The sequence below is a fragment of the Leucopleurus acutus genome (assembly GCF_964270905.1).
Source record: "Leucopleurus acutus genome assembly, chromosome: 3".
NCBI classification, from domain to species: Eukaryota; Metazoa; Chordata; class Mammalia; order Artiodactyla; family Delphinidae; genus Leucopleurus; species Leucopleurus acutus.
This window is the reverse complement of record NC_139145.1, coordinates 37,061,829-37,081,960: the sequence shown is the minus strand read 5'-3', so window position 1 is coordinate 37,081,960 and position 20,132 is coordinate 37,061,829. Positions and strand designations below refer to the sequence as shown.

The 20,132-nt window shown below is 40.4% G+C and overlaps 1 pseudogene across 1 annotated transcript; it reads right to left on the bottom strand.

Moving 5' to 3' along the window:
- Nucleotides 1-13,574: 13,574 nt before the first annotated feature.
- On the bottom strand, nt 13,575-15,418 carry LOC309959064 (afadin- and alpha-actinin-binding protein-like; annotated as a pseudogene). The gene has a single exon. The product of its transcript is annotated as an afadin- and alpha-actinin-binding protein-like (transcript).
- Nucleotides 15,419-20,132: the final 4,714 nt, after the last annotated feature.

Sequence of the window (20,132 nt, the reverse complement as noted above, 5' to 3'; positions counted from 1 at the left end):
CAAGTTCCCTCTGCTCCCCCCCTTACCCCACAGGCTTCTGTGAGCCAGTTGAGCATTCCTGACCCCTGGGCCGTGGCCCTGATGCTAGTTACCATGTGGGCCACTGCACCTGGTTGAGGACCTTCTCGCAGCCCACAAGGCACTGCATCAGCAGCCCTGCAGTCCACCATGAACCAGGAGAGCACCAAAGAGAAGCATCTAGGTATCTTTAATGGCTGCATTTATTCCCTTGTATCAAGTGAATGAATCACAGTTTCTTTAATCAGTTTCTTACTGATGTGGTTTTTTTAAATTTTTATTTATTTTTGGCTGCGTTGGGTCTTCGTTGCTGCATGTGGGCTTTCTCTAGTTGTGGCGAGCGGGGGCTACTCTTCGTTGTGGTGCGTGGGCTTCCCATTGCAGTGGCTTCTCTTGTGGAGCACGGGCTCTAGGCATGTGGGCTTCAGTAGTTGTGGCTCATGGCTTAGTTGCTCCGCGGCATGTGGGATCTTCCCGGACCAGGGCTCAAACCCATGTCTCCTGCATTGGCAGGCAGATTTTTAACCACTGCGCCACCAAGGAAGCCCCCTTACTGATGTGCTTTTGATTGTATGGAATCTTTAGTCTTGTGCCTTTTTTTTTTTTAATTGAAGTATAGTTGATTTGCAGTGTTGTGCCAGTCTTTGCTGTACAGCGAAGTGAGTCGGTTATTTGTGTGGAATCTTTAGAGCATGCTTTTTGTGAGCTCATTGTCTAAAACTTTCAAGTTTGTGGGATTTTCTACTCTGTTGTATGTCCACAGATTATACCTATAAGATGACAAATATATGCTACAGGTCCTGAATGTGTATCAGTCTGTGAAGTAGGAATAAATTCAGAAAAAAATTCATTACCAAAATAGGAATACTCCTTGAGATATGGACCTGAATGTGTGAGGAAAAGAATGCATCCTAATCAGACAATTTTTATGTTACAGGCTTAAACTAACACTGTCCTACCTCAAAGTATTTGCTTATTTTGCATGGGTTTTAATACGAAATAATCATTTTAGCTACTTTCAGAAGGAAGGAAGGAAACATCCAACTTGCCAATATCGCAAAACCTTTGGAATAGATTACTGTTGGAGTCTAAATTAAATCCTATCTCTTTGAAAACCGTATCATTAGGAGTACTTTGCTACAATGAACATACTTTTATATTTAGAAATAAAATTTTGAAAAATTGAAAATAATGTAAATTATTTTTATAACCTGTTTAGCCTAACAACTTCTGAAATTTCTTTTCTGTATTTTGCCACACAGATGACAAGATACGTGAATTTATATGCATGTACTTGTATATCTGGAAATTGGATAAATTAAAATTCATATATTTATTTGCAGATGATCTATATCAAAAGATGGCCATGAAATTGCTCAGCTCACACGATTGTTTGCTTTCCATGGTCTCCATCTCCAATCTAATTTTTGAAAAACATACTACATGTTACTGGGCAATTCCAATGTTTCCGTACTTTGTTATAGAACTCAAAAAATGTTACCTTTGAGGCCGTTCTCGCCTTCTGAGATGGCCTACACTCTGTGGAATGTGTTTCTCTCTAAATAAATCCACTTCTTACCTAAAAAAAAAAAAAAAAGTTACCTTTAAAATGTGAACTTGACTTAGAGGCTTCAAAACATCTTAATATGAGATGCTAAACTTATTCAGGAGAGGACAAACACTTGGGTATGTTGAAGGGTGGGGAATAATCTCTTTTTCTCCTTATACTGTCTCACCCCAGACTTTATGTGCTTGGTACATAATAAGTCACTGGATAGTTGAAAGAGTGATGAGGGTTCTTGCATTCAGAACCAATGTTCTTCTGTAGTTAGAATTCACACTGAAACTAAAGGAGGAGGATGGATGATGGAAAAAAAATATGTGCTGTATGAGCTAAGACCGTATGAGATGGCACCACTTTCTATCTGGTTTGATAACATGTCTCTCAGCAGCCTGAGGGATAATCATCTTTCATAATGTCAACCTCTAAACATTCTTAAGTTTTTAATGACTCATTTCAGATCCATCATTCATGATCCACTTAACTCTGCCAAGCCAATTTAATCATCTTCAGCTACAGAGAGGTTTAGCAGGCCCAGGTTATTTATTTAAAATCTTGAAGGGTTAAGAGATCTAGATGTGAACTTTGGTGAATAGATTGGGTTTCATCGCAATCTTAGATTTTTTTTAAAAAAAGTATTTTTAATGGTGAAAAAAATCTTACATGCAGAGGGTGCATAAAATGTATGTACAGTTTAAAGAATAGTGATAAACACTTATGTAATACCACCCAGGTTAAGAAATTGAACATTGCAGGTATCTTAAAAGCTCTCTGTATGCCTTTCCCCTATTGTACCTGTATTAATTAGGGCTCTCCAGGGACACAGAACCAATATGATGTATATATATGTAGAGAGAGATTTTTATAAGGAATTGGCTTATGTGTTGGTGAAGGCTGGCAAATTCAAAATCTGCTTGGTAGGCCTGCAGGTCGGAGACTCAGGAGAACCGGTGTTGCAGTTTGAGTCCGTAGGAGGTCTGTGGTAGAATCGGGAAAAGCTGATGTTGCACATGAAGTGTGAAGGCAGTCCCTCTCTTGCTCAGGGGAGGCTGGTCGTTTTGTTCTATTCAGGCCTTCAACTGGTTAAATAAGGCCCACCCACATTATGGAGGGCTTTACTCAGTGTCCACTGATTTAAATTTTAATCTCATCCAAACGGCCTCAGAAATACCTAGAGCAATGTTTGCCCAAATATCTGGGTACCCTCTGGCCTAGCCAAATTGACACACCAAATTACAAAATTATACACAGTGCCGGTTCTCCCTCCAGAGGTAACCATTATCTTCACTTAAAAAATTTTTTTTTATATTGTGATAAAATACACATAAAGTGTACAGTTCAGTAGTATTAAGTACATTCATCAAGAAATTTCCAGAACTTTTCATCTTGCACAACAAACTATACATATTAAACAACAACTCATCCCCTCCTCCCCCAGCCCCGGGCAGCCACCATTCTACTTTCTCTATGAATTGGACTATTCTAGGTACGTAATATAAATGTAACTGTACAGTATTTGTCTTTTTGTGACTGGCTTATTTTACTTAGTGTGATATTCTCAAGATTTCATCCACGCTGAAACATGTGACAGAGTTTCTTTCATTTTTCAGGCTAAATAATATTCCATGTTTGTATGTACACATTTTGTTTATCTGTTCATCCACTCATGGATACTTGGGTTGCTTCCATGTCCTGGCTATTGTGAGCAATGCTGCAGTGAATATGGGTGTCAAATAGCGCTTGAACTCCCTGCTTTCAATTCTTTGAGGTACATACTCAGAAGTGGAATTGCTGAATCATACAGTAGTTCAATTTTTCAATTTTTTGAGGAGTCACCATATTGTTTTCCATAGTGGCTGCACCATTTTACATTCCCACCAGCAGGGCAAGGGTTCCTGTTTCTCCACAGCCTTGCCAACACTTGATATTTTCTGTTTTTCTGATAGTAGTGATACTAATGGGTGTGCGGTAGTATTGTGACTCTTGTGTTAGTCACTGTCTTGATTGTCTTCATAATTTATGTATGCATCTTCAACTATATATATATTTTTTACACCTTTACTGGAGTATAATTGCTTTACAATGGTGTGTTAGTTTCTGCTTTATAACAATGTGAATCAGTTGTACATATAAATATGTTCCCATATCTCTTCCCTCTTGCGTCTCCCTCCCTCCCATCCTCCATATCCCACCACTCCAAGCGGTCACAAAGCACTGAGCTGATCTCCCTGTGCTATGCAGCTGCTTCCCACTAGCTATCTGCCTTACGTTTGGTAGTGTATATATGTCCATGCCTCTCTCTCACTTTGTCACAGCTTACACTTCCCCCTCCCCATATCCTCAAGTCCATTCTCTAGTAGGTCTGTGTCTTTATTCCTGTCTTACCCCTAAGTTCTTCATGACATTTTTTCCCCCTTAAATTCCATATATATGTGTTAGCATACGGTATTTGTCTTTCAGACTTGCTTCACTCTGTATGACAGACTCTAAGTCTATCCACCTCATTACAAATAGCTCAATTTCGTTTCTTTTAATGGCTGAGTAATATTCCATTGTATATATGTGCCACATCTTCTTTATCCATTCATCCGATGATGGACACTTAGGTTGTTTCCATCTACGGGCTATTGTAAATAGAGCTGCAATGAACATTTTGGCACATGACTCTTTTTGAATTATGGTTTTCTCAGGGTATATGCCCAGTAGTGGGATTGCTGGGTCATATGGTAGTTCTATTTGTAGTTTTTTAAGGAACCTCCATACTGTTCTCCACAGTGGCTGTATCAATTTACATTCCCACCAACAGTGCAAGAGGGTTCCCTTTTCTCCACACCCTCTCCAGCATTTATTGTTTCTAGATGTTTTGATGATGGCCATTCTGACTGGTGTGAGATGATATCTCATTGTAGTTTTGATTTGCATTTCTCTAATGATTAATGATGTTGAGCATTCTTTCATGTGTTTGTTGGCAGTCTGTATATCTTCTTTGGAGAAATGTCTATTTAGGTCTTCTGCCCATTTTTGGATTGGGTTGTTTGTTTTTTTAGTTATTGAGCTGCATGAGCTGCTTATAAATTTTGGAGAGTAATCCTTTGTCAGTTGCTTCATTTGCAAATATTTTCTCCCATTCTGAGGGTTGTCTTTTGGTCTTGTTTATGGTTTCTTTTGCTGTGCAAAAGCTTTGAAGTTTCATTAGGTCCCATTTGTTTATTTTTGTTTTTATTTCCATTTCTGTAGGAGGTGGGTCAAAAAGAATCTTGCTGTGATTTATGTCATAGAGTGTTCTGCCTATGTTTTCCTCTAAGAGTTTGATAGTTTCTGGTCTTACATTTAGGTCTTTAATCGATTTGAGCTTATTTTTATGTATGGCGTTAGGGAGTGATCTTATCTCATACTTTTACATGTACCTGTCCAGTTTTCCCAGCACCACTTATTGAAGAGGCTGTCCTTCCTCCACTGTACATTCCTGCCTCCTTTATCAAAGATAAGGTGACCATATGTGCGTGGGTTTATCTCTGGGCTTTCTATCCTGTTCCATTGATCTATCTTTCTGTTTTTGTGCCAGTACCATACTGTCTTGATTACTCTAGCTTCGTAGTATAGTCTGAAGTCAGGGAGCCTGATTCCTCCAGCTCCGTTTTTCGTTCTCAAGATTGCTTTGGCTATTCAGGGTCTTTTGTGTTTCCATACAAATTGTGAAATTTTTTGTTTTGTTCTGTGAAAAATGCCAGTGGTAGTTTGATAGGGATTGCATTGAATCTGTAGATTGCTTTGGGTAGTAGATTCATTTTCACAATGTTGATTCTTCCAATCCAAGAACATGGTATATCTCTCCACCTATTTGTATCATCTTTAATTTCTTTCATCCGTGTCTTATAATTTTCTGCATACAGGTCTTTTGTCTCCTTAGGTAGGTTTATTCCTAGATATTTTATTCTTTTTGTTGCAATGGTATTGGGAGTGTTTTCTTGATTTCACTTTCAGATTTTTCATCCTTAGTGTATAGGAATGCCAGAGATTTCTGTGCATTAATTTTGTATCCTGCTACTTAACCAAATTCATTGATTAGCTCTAGTAGTTTTCTGGTAGCATCTTTAGGATTCTCTATGTATAGTATCATGTCATCTGCAAACAGTGACAGCTTTACTTCTTCTTTTCCGATTTGGATTCCTTTTCTTCTCTGATTGCTGTGGCTAAAACTTCCAAAACTATGTTGAATAAGAGTGGTGAGAGTGGGCAACCTTGTCTTGTTCCTGATCTTAGTGGAAATGCTTTCAGTTTTTCACCATTGAGGACGAAGTTGGCTGTGGGTTTGTCATATATGGCCTTTATTATGTTGAGGAAAGTTCCCTCTATGCCTACTTTCTGCAGGGTTTTTATCATAAATGGGTGTTGAATTTTGTTGAAAGCTTTCTCTGTATCTATTGAGATGATCATATGATTTTTATTCTTCAATTTGTTAATATGGTGTATCACGTTGATTGATTTGCATATATTGAAGAACCCTTGCATTCCTGGAATAAACCCTACTTGATCATGGTGTATGATCCGTTTAATGTGCTGTTGGATTCTGTTTGCTAGTATTTTGTTGAGGATGTTTGCATCTATATTCATCAGTGATATTGGCCTGTAGTTTTCTTTCTTTGTGACATCCTTGTCTAGTTTTGGTATCAGGGTGATGGTGGTCTCCTAGAATGAGTTTGGGTGTGTTCCTCCCTCTGATATATTTTGGAAGAGTTTGAGAAGGATAGGTGTTAGCTCTTCTCTAAATGTTTGATAGAATTCGTGTGTGAAGCCGTGTGGTCCTGGGCTTTTGTTTGTTGGAAGATTTTTACTCACAGTTTCAATTTCAGTGCTTGTGATTGGTCTCTTCATATTTTCTATTTCTTCCTGATTCAGTCTTGGCAGGTTGTACATTTCTAAGAATTTGTCCATTTCTTCCAGGTTATCCATTTTATTGGCATAGAGTTGCTTGTAGTAATCTCTCATGATCTTTTGTATTTCTGCAGTGTCAGTTGTTACTTCTCCTTTTTCATTTCTAATTCTATTGATTTGAGTCTTCTCCCTTTTTTTCTTGATGAATCTGGCTAATGGTTTATCAATTTTATCTTCTCAAAGAACCAGCTTAGTTTTATTGATCTTTCTATCGTTTCCTTCATTTCTTTTTCATTTATTTCTGATTTGATTTTTAGGATTTCTTTCCTTCTGCTAAACTTGGGGGTTTTTTGTTCTTCTTTCTCTAATTGCTTTAGGTACAAGGTTAGGTTGTTTATTCAAGATGTTTCCTGTTTCTTAAGGTAGGATTGTATTGCTATAAACTTCCCTCTTAGAACTGCTTTTGCTGCATCCCATAAATTTAGGGTCGTCGTGTCTCCATTGACATTTATTTCTAGGTATTTTTTGATTTCCTCTTTGATTTCTTCAGTGATCACTTCGTTATTAAGTAGTGTATTGTTTAACCTCCATGTGTTTGTATTTTTTACAGATCTTTTCTTGTAACTGATATTTAGTCTCATAGTGTTGTGGTTGGAAAAGATACTTGATACAATTTCAGTTTTCTTAAATTTACCAAGGCTTGGTTTGTGACCCAAGATATGATCTATCCTGGAGAATGTTCCATGAGCACTTGAGAAAAATGTGTATTGTGTTGTTTTTGGATGGAATGTCCTATAAATATCAATTAAGTCCATCTTGTTTAAGGTATCATTTAAAGCTTGTGTTTCCTTATTTTCATTTTGGATGATCTGTCCATTGGTGAAAGTGGGGTGTTGTAGTCCCCTACTATGAAAATGTTACTGTCCATTTCCCCTTTTATGCCTGTTAGTATTTGCCTTATGTATTGAGGTGCTCCTATGTTGCGTGCATAAATATTTACAATTGTTATATCTTCTTCTTGGATCAATCCCTTGATCATTATGTAGTGTCTTTGTCTCTTTTAGTAGTCTTTATTTTAAAATATATTTTTTCTGATATGAGAATTGCTACTCCAGCTTTCTTTTGGTTTCCATTTGCATGGAATATCTTTTTCCATCCCCTCACTTTCAGTCTGTATGTGTCTCTAGGTCTGAAGTGGGTCTCTTGTAGTCAGCATATATATGGGTCTTGTTTTTGTATCCATTCAGCCAATCTGTGTCTTTTGGTGCAAGCATTTAGTCCATTTACATTTAAGGTAATTATCGATATGTATGTTCCTATTCCCATTTTCTTAATTGTTTTGGGTTTGTTATTGTAGGTCTTTTCTTTCTCTTGTGTTTCCTGTTTAGAGAAGTTCCTTTAACAGTTGTTGTAAAGTTGGTTTGGTGGTGCTGAACTCTCTCAGCTTTTGCTTGTCTGTAAAGGTTTTAATTTTTCCATCAAATCTGAATGAGATCCTTGCTGGGTAGAGTAATCTTGGTTGCAGGTTTTTCTCCTTCATCACTTTAAATATGTCCTGCCAGTCCCTTCTGGCTTGCAGAGTTTCTGCTGAAAGATCAGCTGTTAACCTTATGGGGATTCCCTTGTGTGTTATTTGTTTTTCCCTTGCTGCTTTTAATATGTTTTCTTTGTATTTAATTTTTGACAGTTTGATTAATATGTGTCTTGGCGTATTTCTCCTTGGATTTATCCTGTATGGGACTCTCTGTGCTTTCTGGACTTGATTAACTATTCCTTTCCCATATTAGGGAAGTTTTCAACTATTATCTCTTCAAATATTTTCTCAGTCCCTTTCTTTTTCTCTTCTTCTTCTGGAACCTCTATAATTCGAATGTTGGTGTGTTTAATGTTGTCCCAGAGGTCTCTGAGACTGTCCTCAGTTCTTTTCAGTCTTTTTTCTTTATTGTGCTCTGCAGTAGTTATTTCCACTATTTTATCTTCCAGGTCACTTATCCGTTCTTCTGCCTCAGTTATTCTGCTATTGATCCCTTCTAGAGTATTTTTAATTTCATTTATTGTGTTGTTCATCATTGTTTGTTTCATCTTTAGTTCTTCTAGGTCCTTGTTAAATGTTTCTTGCATTTTGTCTATTCTATTTCCAAGGTTTTGGGCCTTCTTTACTATCATTATTCTGAATTCTTTTTCAGGTAGACTGCCTATTTCCTCTTCATTTGTTAGGTCTGTGGGTTTTTATCTTGCTCCTTCATCTACTGTTTTTTTTCTGTCTTCTCATTTTGCTTATCTTACTGTGTTTGGGTTCTCCTTTTTGCAGGCTGCAGGTTCGTAGTTCCCGTTGTTTTTGGTGTCTGTCCCCAGTGGCTAAAGTTGCTTCAGTGGGTTGTGTAGGCCTCCTGGAGGAGGGGACTAGTGCCTGTGTTCTGGTGGATGAGGCTGGATCTTGTCCTTCTGGTGGGCAGGTCCACGTCTGGTGGCGTGTTTTGGGGTGTCTGTGGACTTATTATGATTTTAGGCAGCCTCTCTGCTAATGGGTGGTGTTGTGTTCCTGTCTTGGTAGTTGTTTGGCATACGGTATCCAGCACTGTAGCTTGCTGGTCGTTTAGTGAAGCTGGGTTCTGGTGTTGTGATGGAGATCTCTGGGAGATTTTCGCCATTTGATATTATGTGGAGCTGGGAGGTCTCTTGTGGACCAGTGTCCTGAAGTTGGCTCTCCCACCTCAGAGGCACAGCACTGACTCCTGGCTGCAGCACCAAGAGCCTTTCATCCACACGGCTCAGAATAAAAGGGAGAAAAAGTAGAAAGAAAGAATTAGTAGAAGTAGGAAGAAAGAAAGAAAGAAAGAAGGAAAGAAAGAAAGAAAGGAGGGAGGGAGGAAGGAAGGAAGGAAGGAGGGAAGGAAGGAAAAAAAGAAGATAAAGTAAAATAAAATAAAGTGAGATAAAATATAATAAAGTTATGAAAGTAAAAAATTATTAAAAAAAATTAAAGACAAAAAACGGACGGATAGAACCCTAGGACTAATGGTGGAAGTAAAGCTATACAGACAAAATCTCACACAGAAGCATACACATACACACTCACAAGAAGAGGAAAAGGGGAAAAAATCATAAATCTTGCTCTCAAAGTGCACCTCCTCAATTTGGGATGATTCGTCGTCTAAAGGAGGGAAGGAAGGAAAGAAAGAAAGAAGTTAAAGTAAAATAAGTTATTAAAAAATAATTATTAAATATAAAAAAAAACAAAAAACAAAAAAAACCCGGATGGATAGAACCCTACGACAAATGGTGGAAGCAAAGCTATACAGACAAAATCTCACGCAGAAGCATACACATACACACTCACAAAAAGAGGAAAGGGGAAAAAATCATAGATCTTGCTCTCAAAGACCACTTCCTCAATGTGGGATGATTCGTTGTCTATTCAGGTATTCCACAGATGCAGGGTACATCACGTTGATTGTGCAGCTTTAATCCGTTGCTCCTGAGGCTGCTGGGAGAGATTTCCCTTTCTCTTCTTTGTTCCTACAGCTCCCAGGGGCTCAGCTTTGGATTTGGCCCCGCCTCTGCGTGTAGGTCGACGGAGGGCGTCTGTTCTTCGCTCAGCCAGGACGCGGTTAAAGGAGCCGCTGATTCAGGGGCTCTGGCTCACTCAGGCCGGGGGGAGGGAGGGGTACGAAGGCGGGGCGAGCCTGCGGCGGCAGAGGCCGGCGTGACGTTGCACCAGCCTGAGGCGCGCCGTGCGTTCTCCCGGGGGAGTGTCCCTGGATCCCGGGATCCTGGCAGTGGTGGGCTGCACAGGCTCCCCGGAAGGGGGGTGTGGAGAGTGAACTGTGCTCGCCCTCAGGCTTCTTGGTGGCGGCAGCAGCAGCCTTAGCGTCTCATGCCTGTCTCTGGGGTCCGCGCTGTTAACGGCGGCTCGCGCCCGTCTCTGGAGCTCCTTTAAGCAGCGCTCTTAATCCCCTCTCCTCACGCACCAGGAGACAAAGAGGGAAGAAAAAGTCTCCTGCCTCTTCGGCAGGTCCAGACTTTTCCTGGCCAGCCGTGGCGCACTAAGCCCCTGCAGGCTGTGTTCACGCCGCCAACCCCAGTCCTCTCCCTGCGCTCCGACCGAAGCCCGAGCCTCAACTCCCAGCCCCGCCTGACCCGGCGGGTGAGCAGACAAGCCTCTCGGCCTGGTGAGTGCCGGTCGGCTCTGTGCAGGAATCTCCCCGCTTTGCCCTCCGCACCCCTGTTGCTGTGCTCTCCTCCGTGGCCCCGAAGCGTCCCCCCTCCGCCACCCGCAGTCTCCGCCGGCGAGGGGGCTTCTTAGTGTGTGGTAACCTTTCCTCCTTCACGGCTCCCTCCCACTGGTGCAGGTCCCGTCCCTATCCTTTTGTCTCTGTTTATTCTTTTTTCTTTTTCCCTACCCAGGTACGTGGGGGGTTTCTTGACTTTTGGGAGGTCTGAGGTCTTCTGCCAGCGTTCAGTAGGTGTTCTGTAGGAGTTATTCCAGTTGTAGATGTATTTCTGGTGTATCTGTGGGGAGGAAGATGATCTCCGCGTCTTACTCTTCCACCATCTTCCCGGAAGCCCCCAACTATATATTATTTAGTTCTGAAAAACGGATAATAAGCACACAGCCAGGGAAGAAAAGGATAATATTGCTACTGCAAAGTGACAGCTCCCAGGAGATGATTTACTGAATGTCTCTGACTTCGGCTTTCTTGCAAGTTTACAGTGGGCAAGGGCGTGAATGAGTCTTGGGAAAATTGGACCAACTACTGTTGTGTAGGTCTGGAAGGCCAGTAAGAATGTGGTAACAGGGACTGGCTTGCTCTGTGTTTTCTGCTTCTCAGCTTGCTGTGGCCTACCATCTAGCTGTCAGAGGTAGGTAGCACTTATTCTTTGGGGTTAAGCCAATTCCAGGCTTCACAGCATGCAGGGCAGAGCAGAAACAGAACAAACTGGGCCAGACTCATCTGACATTCTCAGGTTTAAAACAAAGATGGTAGGATTGCAAACACCGTCTTGGAGATAGCTCTCAGCCTACTCTCTTTAGTCATGTTGCTCCAGTCTGGACTTGCTGCCCTGTATTTTCTGATCTCCATTCTCTGTTGTCCTGGAATTTCCTTTGTCTCTCCTGTGTTGAGTCTCCTGTTTCCTGCATTTCATTTCTGTCACTTTATTGTGCTTTCTAGTTGTGGTCGCACATCCTTCAGTGGCTTCCTGAGAAAGGGTCTATAAGGGATAAAAATGTTGAAACTTGACCGCTTGGGCATAAAATGTTAACAGGGGAAACATTTCCCCCTAGGATTTTGGAGACATTGTTCCATTGTTTGTGCTTCCAATGTTGGTATTTGAAAGTCCAGAGCCAGTGATTTTTTTGTCCTTCGTATGTTTCTTTTCCCCCTCGCTAGAAACTTATTGAATATTCTTTTTATCTTTGCTGTTCTGAAATTTTACAGTGGTGCCCCTTGTTGTAGGTCTATTTTCATTCATTTTGCTTAGCCCTTAGCCCGTTCAGTCTTTTTTTTTTTTGCGGTGCTCAGGCCTCTCACTGTTGTGGCCTCTCCCATTGCGGAGCACAGGCTCCGGACGCGCAGGCTCAGCGGCCATGGCTCACTGGCCCAGCCGCTCCGCGGCATGTGGGATCCTCCCGGACCGGGGCACGAACCCGTGTCCCCTGCATCGGCAGGCGGACTCTCAACCACTGCGCCAACAGGGAAGCCCCCATTCAGTCTTTAAACTTAAAGTCTTCAGTATTTCATTACTATCTCCTCCTCTCCATCTTCTTTTTCATTGTACTTTTTTTATTAATGATAGTTTTGTTTTAGTTTTTTTTTTTTGGCTGCAAGATATGTTTCCTCCAAACTGCTTTTATATGATTGATTGTGCTTAGTCTGTTTTCTTCTCTGTTAGAGGCTCTGCTAGGCTGTCTGGTAATCCTTGGCTGTCTGATCATGATTGAGAGCGAGACACTGAAAGGCTAATTGGAACTGCTGAGTATCTGTGTGTAGGAAGATTGTCCTGTGTATCGTAGGATGATTAACAGCACCCTTGGCCTCTCTTAACTAGACACCAGCCACACCCCTCCAGTCTTGACAATCAAAAATGTTTCCAGACATCGCCAGATATTCCCTGGGAGCAAAGTCATCCCAAAGGAGAAGAACTATTCTAGGACAATGTGAGTGCTTCCCGTTAGTTGGGGGAGCTCCCAATGTCATTATTTTCAGGTTTTTCCTTCTGGGCAGGTCAGATTCCTCAGAAAAGGGTCTTCCAGTCCCCTGCTTGGAGGGCAGAGGTTTGACTGCCGGTGGTCTGGTGGCTGGTTGGAGAAGAAGCCTGAGATCTGTACTATTAAGCCGTTTCAGGGAGAGTGAATCAGAAAGTTTTATCACAAAAGAAGTGTTGCCAGAGGGAGCAGAGCACTAAGTACATCAGCACATCACTGCCTTTAAGCTCCCTTGAGATGCTGGAGATAGAAGGGCCAGAAGGGTGACCCGCAGGCGCAGGCGGTACTCATAGCCTCCAGGGACTCTCATACCATCCTTTTCCTACTGAGATTAATATGGTTTAGAGATTCCGTAATTAGTAATGTAGAGGGCCACTGTTAGAGAGCCAAGTTTATCTTTTACATAATAGGCTTTTTCTTTTTTTTTACATAAATTTCACTTTATTTAAAACATGAACGAGGGTATTTCAAATCACACTAAACATAATAAATATATAACTTACTTTGTTAAAAATCTGCAGTATACCTTCAAGGAAAGGCTAAACTTCCAATGCCAACTATATATGAGACAAAATTAAATATTTACAATAATCAGTTTCCTAAAAGTGGTATTTTTAATACCTATAAGAGGAAACTCATTCTAGTGCTTTGTTTCCATCGAAACGTCTGTACATTCCTTTATTCACAGAACCAGGTGCTTCTGTTACTAAAAATACATATCCAAAGCTTTTATATCCTTCTAAATAGATTTATCATTTTAGCTCTTTGGGGGAGGAACAGGGAAGTCCAGACAACACAGACCATCTTAAATTATTACAGATGATTGGCTTGATAACACACCCTGTTTCAACTCAGATGGGAAATTTGATGAACATGTTAATGAAAAAAAAAAAAAAATCCCAGTTCACATGTCTAAGGTAAGTCATCCTTCTCTACGTGAGCATTTGCGTGGGTCGAGGAGCATCCATTACAGCAAACTTCCGGTGATCCAGACCTGGATACCACGCTCCACTGCTGATTTGTACATTCCCTTCCAACTTGACATGGCTTAGATTCTTCAGGGGTTATATTTAGTACATTGATTGAACTACGTTCAGATACACAGGCACGTGTCTGGCAAAAGTCGGAAGTAGGAGAAGCAGGAAGAGATTTAATAAGTTTAGACTTGCAAACTGGAGACCCAGTAGGCACACCGTGAGGTTTCTTTTGCCGTGGCCTCGAGTGTACTGTAGGGTTGTCCCGATCCGAACTTCCTGAGAACGCACTGAAAAGTTTCACATTTTCTGAGCTCTGGTGGTCCTAGGTAGTCATATTTAAAAACTGTTGGTTTACCCAACTGGCTGTTTCTTCTTCAAACGCCTTTCTCTCCAATCCTAGGCGAATAGCTGCTTCTGTAAAGCTTAGTCTTTCTTTCTCGAAATTCTTCTTTTGCTCTTTAAATAAGGGACCGTTCTTCTTTGAGGCGTTCCTTTTCTTCCAACAAGTAACAGTCTTGTAGCAGTGAAGTGGTGTCATCATCACATGCAGTAGCGAGCTGCTGCTGTAAAAGTGGCTGCCGAGTTTTAATAATTTCTTTACACTGTTGAATTTCTAACTCAAGTTTTTTCAGTTTCTTGTTCGTGGTCTTGTCGCGAGATTACATCTTCATCATTAAAACCTTCTAGGTGTACCTTTGAAACTTGGTTATCAAGTTTTTCTACGTGACTTTTCAAAATTCTCTCCTGTTTTCTGATGCTGTTGGTTAGCTGCTCTCTCACAGTTGCACAGGAAAGGTGAAACGTACTCTCTCTATTCAGTTCCCCAGCATCTTCGGTATCAGGGATAACAGTTCCTGTACTATCATCTGCCCTTTCTCTAGGTTTCTGCTTTTGGGGAGAAAGAAGAGAAATTATTTCCTTTTTCATTTGCTGAAAAACCTTCTTAAGCTCAGCATTTTCCATTAGGATTTGTTTCTGACAATATTCAAGAGAATTTTTTACATTTCATCTTCATTCCTGGCTTCAGTTTTACCCATCCTCCAGAAGCCTCTTTTTCCATCAGCTCTCCCCACTTAATTTAAAACTTCCATAGCTATTTTTTTATCCTTCTTGTTCATAACAAGTTGATGTAGACGTTCCTTTAGTTTATTATATTCACGCTCTTTTCTCTTCATATCATGATTGTATTGAGTAGCTTGACTTACAATGATATTTTGTAATTTCTGCACCTCATCTTTCTCATTTTTCAGTAGCTGATGCAAATTCCTGTTCTTGCATTGTAACTGTCTGTCTGTCTCCTGAAGACCAATCATTTCTGTCCTGGAGGTTTCCAGTTGTTCCTTAAGTTTTGCATAGCAGTTCTGCAGATGGTCCATATTGCTTCCCAGTTTCAGATTCTGTGTTTCCACATTTTTCTGGGCTAGAAGTTTCTTCTGCTGAGTACAAGTAGCTCATTCATACAATTTAAAACAGCAAATATATTTAATTCTCTCTTTGTCTCTTTACCTTTGGATTCTTCATATAATGAAGGAAAACCGAAAGTAGTCAATCCCTGATCAAGATATGAAATACTTTGTTCAATATTCTGTTATGTGCAGAAGGCACTAAAAAAAAGTGCACATTTTTTGATAAAGGTATTGAAGAACATAGCACTTGCTGTGAGTATAAATTTGATGGAGACATCTTTGTTTCTGAGGTATATTGAGAGATATTTTTGCTTTCTGAAGACAGACCTCGATCTGTAACAGTCATCCAATCTCCCATAGCAATCGCCAGAGCCAGGTTACCTGAGGAACCAGTTCAGCGGTGAAACATTCAGCCCAGCTGCTTTCACTCTACTCTGTAGGCATCACGGCCCCTGGGTGCGGCGGAGACGCACAGCTCGGCCGTCCTAGACCTGCTCGCGCAGCTCCGAGGGTCCGCACAGGCAGCCTACATAATAGACTTTCTTAAGGTGTGCAATTCATCCAGTGGAGACCTTGACCCAAGATATTGAACTCCTTGTAGATTATGTTAGTGCCCCCACACAGTTCAAAGTCCTGAAGTTAGCATTCAGCTTTCATACATTCACTTATTCCTCCTGTCTTCAGTGTAGTACCTCCATCCTCAGCCTGCCCATCTCACCTCCTGTACTCCACTCCAGAAATCATCTGTGTTAAAAGACTCTCCAGAGGATAGATGTTCAGAAATCTGGAGGTGTTGGGGAGAGGATCTGGGAATCTAATTTCACTCATTTCTCTTTACGCTCTTCCTTCCCTTTCACCCAAGATGTAGAGGTATCTGGTCCTGAGTCTTTTAAGGATTTTCAGAGTAAATTACTTTGGTTCTCAGCTCTCACAACCACTGGCTACAACTCAGCTTTTGGAGGTTGGTTAAATCCTTTACCATAGTTCCCTTTGCTTTCCAGCTTCCAAAATTTTGTTACTGTTGTCTCCTTTCCTCTTCTTCCTGTCCTTGTTATTTTATGTCTTTTTTTTTAAAAGTATTTTTCACTGGGGTTTTGGGAGGAAACAAAATTTGATACATGTATTCCATCCACCATCTTAAAATAGGACGCCATACTTTTATTTATTTATAAAGTTAGGTCATGGATCTCCTCTTGACCTGCTTTATGAGCTGAATGCTCCCAGTTTTCTTTAGTTTGATGCCTTCCATAGCAGGTTTTGTGATCTCCTGCCTCACTTGAATTGCTATTCTTTGCTATTGTGTCTTTGGGAAAGTTAATTAACTACAACTGGAACATGATACCTAGGATAAGGTCATCCATCGTTTAATACAAGTGAAGCACCAAAGTAACCATTTTATTTTTGGCTATTAATGTTGCCTGCATTACCTGGAAAAAGTGATTCTGTTATTAGTTATGATTCCTATCATTTTGGAGTATCTTTTAGTTGAAAAGATCTAAATATTCCTTGAACTCCCGCGGACTTCAAGACTGCCAAGGCTAAGCTTTAAAATTGAGAACAATCAATTTTCCAATTCCTGCCAAGAGCAATTCTTGGGAGATGATTAAGGGTCAGCATGGCATATTAACACTGTTGATCTAAAACAAAGCTAATAATTTTCTTCCTTTACCCAATGTCCCAGTCAGTTGTTCTTAAGTTAATAATGTCAGCTTCCTAAAAGGACACTAGAGTCTTTATATTTTCCATTTGTGAGATATAATTTAATTTGATTTTAGCAAGCAGCATTTGAATTTCCATTGCACAGGGCAGTACTAACTAAATGACAATACAAGTCATATTAAATCTCTTATATTTGGGCATTAGGAAGATGATCTAGGTACCACAATAGGATATTATACTTTAGACAGCATATTGGTTTTCTGGGTACCTTTTACAAATAACCACCAACATAGTGGCTTAAACAACTCAAATGTATTACCTCACAGTCCTGTGGGTCAGAAGTCTGACACAGGTCTCAATGGGCTAAAATCAAAGTGTCTCCAGGCTGCATTCCTTTGCAGAGGCTTTAGAGAAGAATAATTTCCTGCTCATTAGGGTTGTTGATAGAATTCAGTTTCTTGCATTTGAGGGAATGAAGTCCCCATTTTGTTGCTAGTTATAAACTGAAGGCTGTTCCCAACTTCTAGAGGCCACCACATTCCTTGGCTTGTGGGCCCCTCCTTCCATTTTCAAAGCCAGCAGCAGTGGGTCGAGTTCTCACGTTGAATCTCTCCCAACGCTTCCATCTCATCGCTCTCTGACCACAGTCGGGAAAGAGTCTCCAATTTTAAGGACGCACCTGAGTAGATTGGGTATCTCTCAATGATCCAGGATAATCTCCCCATCTTAAGGTCAATAGTCTTAATCATATCTACAAAGTCTATTTTGCCATGTAAGGTTCTGGGTGTCAAGGTATGGACATCTGTGGGCAACCACATGTACCATGTACATTACATAACAGTTCTGTAACTAAAAATGGAATTATTTAGAATTGGCAGCTTGAAAACTCAAGGTAAAAAGGGTCTAAAAAAGTGTTCTATCATTTGCTTAAATTGTTAAATGGTGGGTTGCAGAAACACAACCAGCTTTTGACAGCATTTCTTCTCCTCCCCAAATTTGGTTATTTTATTTTTGCTTTAATCTTTGGTTAGGATTCTTCAGAATAACAAAGACTGTACTTTTGTCCATTTGTAAATAATGACTGCATCTACCCACCCTCCACCCCCGGCAAAGTGACAGCCATTGCAATGGGGCAGATAAAAATGGGAGATTTTCTTCTTGCTATTCTTATAGCAAAACACTGCCATTTAAATGGAAACCAAATTAAAACAGAGATACTAGATAGTTTAAGAGGCAAATGTTGCCTTTCTTTGCTATCTCTTACCCATAAACTTCAGCGTGTGATCTGTAGACAGACTGGCAATATTGTCTACTGTCTTTTATCATCCTCCCAAAAGCAGTTGATTATCTTGGAAGGGCTTCAAAAGCAATTAAGAAAATCCCTTATGTCAAGTTACGTTTCAGACAGGATAAATTAGATGTATTGGGAAATGTCCTGATAAAGTACTCGAGAAATAATGAATCTGTGTACAATTTGTAATTGCTCCTACAAAAAAGTTAGAGGCTGTTAACCTGAGACTGGACGCTCAGAGATGGTTTTTTAAATTTCTCATTGCAAATGCAAATGCCTTATGAAATTGAGCCCAGAGCATTTTTAAATGTCCAAAATGTAATTCAAAACATTGTTTATTACATTTCTGTCCTGGCTCTTTACCGCATCACAAGCTTCTTTGTAAACGCTGATTTTTAAGCCAGGGGCTCTGAAAAAATGAAATGAATGGCAATGAAAAAATGGCCGATTTCACTCACTAATGTGGAACAGGTCCTAAAGGGCAGCTCTGCTCCAGAATGAAGGGTGAGGGTTAGCACCAATGCCACAAAAGGATGGTGATGGATGGTGATTGAAGAGACGTTGATTTGTTAAGTGTCCATGAGATTATTGCGTTTGGTTTCCACTTTATGCATTAAAGATAGACAGATGATCTTCAATCTCCATAACCCCATCCCTGTGACTCCAGAACAATACAGGCTCCATGGATGGCCCATAATGAGTTAGTGGGGACAGAGATTGGTGGGTTAGGTGCTGGAGCCTGGGGATACTCTGTCAAAAATAGGTATCTAGTTAGAATACTTTTATTATCACAATGTTAGGAAATTCAAATGCAGTTTCCTTCCCTGATGAACTGCTATTCCCTTCTGAGTAAAGTGATTTCAACTCTTCCAAACTACTTGGATTTTATCTCCCATTTCCTAACTTTTGAAGTATGGGTGTACCCATTGCTAATTTTCCTCCCGTGATAAACATTAGCAAGTGGGAAGTTATTAGAGGGTTATTATACAATATTCATAGACCGCTTTTATTTGTGAAAGTGTTTGAAGGTCTCTTAAATATGAACTGTTTCCAAATAACCTTGGGCTCATTTTTCATCTTGATCCAAATCCCATGGAAGCAAACCAATCATGAAGCTCTCTGAAAAGTCACTGGAAGCCCCAGGCTCAGAACCCAGCTGTGGAGCATGAACTATTAGGTTCTGTGCTGCTGGAAGCTTTGAGTAACTGAACCACAGGGACTGATGCTCATTTAGGAATCAAAGTTGGTGCTTTGTTTCCAGAAGCCTTTGCCTGAGCTGAGGAAAGTAGACTAAACCTCTCATAGGAGTTCAGATTGTATAGACTTTACTTTTTACACAGTTGCTTTTGAGATGGTTCAACAAAGTGATGTCTTTTCTGTTTAAAGAATAGGGAACAATAACAACAGCAAAGCCAGTGAAAAACAAACTGCAGGGTATTCCCATCCACAAAACAACTCTGATTTCTAAGTTTGTCTTCGTTAATGTTCTATCCATTGGCATTCATCCATGTTCTCTCTTGGTGAGCTGTTTCCCGCTCCTATCCTCAAATACCATCGCAGGTCGAAACTGAGACCTCTGCATTATTTCTCTTGCCTTGATCTACCGTCCTCTGATTTACAGCTTTATCATACTCCTTTCTACTTCTCATCAAAGCATGTTTGTCCTGATTCTCTCCAGAGTCAGCAGCCAACATAATAATAGTATTGCTTACTAAGTGCTTTATTTGTAATAATCCTCTTATCCTCAAAATAACCCTCTTGGGTAGTTACTATTCTTGTGCTCATTTTACAAATGGAGGTAAGGGAGACAGTGATGAAAAATGATAAGCATGTTGTTTAAGTCTCCCAGCTGGCAAGTGATGGAGTCAGGATTCATGCCCAGGTGATCTGGCCCCAGAGCCCCTGCTGTTCACCTCTGCTTTTCACTGGCTGTCAGAACTGGGAGAACTAATTGTTGCTTTAGGTTAGATCCTAAATGTAGATTCTGACATTTCAATGGCTGTTGGATCTAGGGCAAGTTAACTAACTTCTCTGAGCTTTAGTTTCCTCAGCAGTAAAATAGGGATATTTGTGTGAAAAAAACAGAGATAACCCCCATAAACATTCATGGCTATAGTAGGTCCTTGAGAAAATTTAG